This window comes from Rhagoletis pomonella, unplaced genomic scaffold (genome assembly GCF_013731165.1).
Source record: "Rhagoletis pomonella isolate Grant_MI unplaced genomic scaffold, Rhpom_1.0 Rhpom_scaffold_00004, whole genome shotgun sequence".
NCBI classification, from domain to species: domain Eukaryota; kingdom Metazoa; phylum Arthropoda; class Insecta; order Diptera; family Tephritidae; genus Rhagoletis; species Rhagoletis pomonella.
Genome location: NW_023458558.1, coordinates 73,856,631 through 73,859,514, shown reverse-complemented (window position 1 = coordinate 73,859,514; position 2,884 = coordinate 73,856,631). Strand labels below are relative to the sequence as shown.

At 31.7% G+C, this 2,884-nt stretch overlaps 1 long non-coding RNA gene across 1 annotated transcript; it reads left to right on the top strand.

Annotated features, from left to right (window-relative positions):
* Nucleotides 1–589: 589 nt before the first annotated feature.
* Nucleotides 590–2,091, top strand: LOC118738567. The gene is made up of 2 exons (XR_004992895.1): nt 590–661; nt 1,579–2,091. It is a non-coding gene; the product is annotated as an uncharacterized LOC118738567 (long non-coding RNA).
* The last annotated feature ends 793 nt before the right edge of the window (nt 2,092–2,884 follow it).

Genomic DNA, 2,884 nt, shown 5'->3' with positions numbered 1-2,884 from the left:
AGCTACGACGTTTCCCTATCGCGTAATCAATTGTTATTCTTTATGTTTGATCACACGCTTGGATTCTTGTACATGGCGTATGAGTAACATTATTTCTTGCTCATATTTCATACAAAAGAAATCATTGAATTAATTATTTGATTACTCGAAAGTGATAAGTCGCGGCGTAAATCATATATTTAATACTTGCGCCAGGTATTTAATGTTTGGCTCCGCCCGAATTAGACTCTCTTACTTGTTTTTTAATTACTGTTTTTCCATTTTTCTTCATTTGTAAAAATAACTTAAAGACTGCCGCTGCAAAATGGTTCAAAACTGGAATTTAGTGCACAATTTGCAATTATTCTCGAGAACGATCCAATCTGAAAAAACTCAGAATATATCCGGCCTCGCCGTACTAAATAGGTCCTAAAAATATTAATGCTATGTATTTTAGTATTTCTTCTGAATAGTTTTTTTTGGACCTGTATCTGATGCATAAATACATACGTATGTGTGTAACGAAAATGTCTCTAAAATAAGTGTATTTAGTTTTATCTCATATAAGTAAACTCCTAATTATAATGTGTTTTCTTTTAATACTTTACAGAAAAGCGCACCAAACCGGGATATGATTCAAAATTAAAATGAACAAAAAACTTTTTAGCAAATCTTACTTGAAGTAATTAATTTCAACCGACATTTTACATTGTGCTAGGGGCGATCGGCTCCCTTCTAAATCCAACACTGATGTAGAAACGGTGCACTCAGAAAAAAGCATTTCCTTAAATCAAGAAAACAGTATCCTTATTCCTTAATATTACGAAAAAATTACTCAATTTCAGAAATTTTTCCTTAATTTAAAAATAGGGCGTCATTAATTTTAAGAAGTAAATTTAGTCTATATAAGTAATGATTACCTCAATATAAGTAATAATTTCCTTAAATAATTTTGAATTTTGTCAGTGCTGTTACAAAGACAAAGTTAATTGCTTTCCTGGCAAATGTCGGCTGTGGCGTCGCGTGAAGACTACTGCTTCTCGTTCTGAGAAAGCAAATTCGAATCCGGTTGGAGGTGGTTAGAGTAAGGTAAGTCAATTATGTCAATCTAAATATAAATTACAAATTGTAAAATTAATTTCATATATAAAAAAACCTAAATACTAAAATAACATAAAGAAAAATTAGATAAATTAGTTTTTTAAATACAATTAAAAAAAATAAATAAAAAATAAAAAAATGTTTAAAAAAAATTCCTGCTCTGGGACTCGAACTTTGCATCTCTCGACTAGCAGTCCAGAGCTTTGCTCTGTCGGCCATTGCCATTGTTTGAGCGCCGCGAGCAAAATTACATACTTATTCCTTTTACGGGGGATGAAATGGCAAGAAAATTTTTCCTAAAAACTAAGGAATTGTGTTTTCCTTAAACTGAGTCAAATCGATTACTCATATTAAGGCAGCCATGTCATTGGAGCCATTTCAAGGTAATATTTCCCAAGAATATACTTTTTTCCTAGCATCAAGGAATGTTTTTTCTGAGTGTATGCGCCAATCTGGGACAACGTTCATAATTTTCTCCTGACATTCAAAACGAAATAGTTTTGCTCTTGGAAGTAAAGTTAAAAAGCCAATCTGAACATCATATAAATGGGCTAAGGTAGTAGTATCAATTAGAACGAAGAATGTGGGCCGAATACTAAAAAATAGCGCAAACAAAGAAGCCAAGTAAGGTTATACACCTTGACTTACGAATATCAACATATATAATTACATAGGAAAATTAGGGCGCAAGATGAAAACTAGATATCATGGAACATATAAGGGACTACAACAAAAAATGCTAAAACCATTTATCGAACTTCGTAAACCATATGGCAAAAAAACGAATATTTACGCCAAATAAAATAGGAAAAAAGCCAATATTCTCCAGGTACAGCATAAAGGACAACGCCTAAACGTATTACAGAAAACGGAAATATACAAGCAAAAGCAACTACCATAAACAAGGGAACACAGATCCAAACTACAGAAACCAAGAGATAATTTTTTATGTAGTTACAACTTCTTGTTAACTTACATAAATAAATCCCTGAATGAAACATGAACAATAAATGAAGTATGTATACGCATTTTAAAACCAAGATCGTAGGATTATTTAAACACATAAACACATGAAGAAAAACTTGATTAAAAAATAGATAAAGCAATGCTTTGTAATTTTTACAATAATTCAATTCTTTAAAAAGTCATTGATTATACATATTTATTTATTTTTACATACATACAGTTTGGACCAATTCAAAATGATACTGTTTGCCGCTTAAGTTTATTAATTTTTAAGTTTTTTCAATTAAAATACAGTTCAATTCCTAATATATACCATATAAACCTGAAGCAGCATTTGCATGAGGCGATTTTGTAAGCGATTCATAGGGATGCAAATTTTGGGGAGTAGCATCGATCATCGATGATTCGATGCATCGGAAAAATTAATATCGATGCTAAAATACATCGCCAGAAAACCATCAAACCAACATCGATATATCGATGGTTTCCGATGTTTCAAAAGTTGTTAGGTTGTATTCACATTAAAAGGAAAATTTAATACTTTTCAATTCAAACTATCTGTAATTCAATTAGAAATATACTTACATATGGATGTATTTCCCTGTATTTATTTTCCACTCCTTTACCCTTCCTATAAATAGAATAGAAATGCATGCCGTCGCACAGTGTTTCGACTATATGGAGGCAGGTGGAAATAATAGTAAACCTGCAACAATTTCACTGAAACTTGACATGTGCTCTAGGTTTACTAAGAAATAGGGAATTATGAAATTTGGTAAAGACGGAATGATTGCCACGCCTTCTACTCTTGTGGGCGGGAAACATTAAATTTCATCCT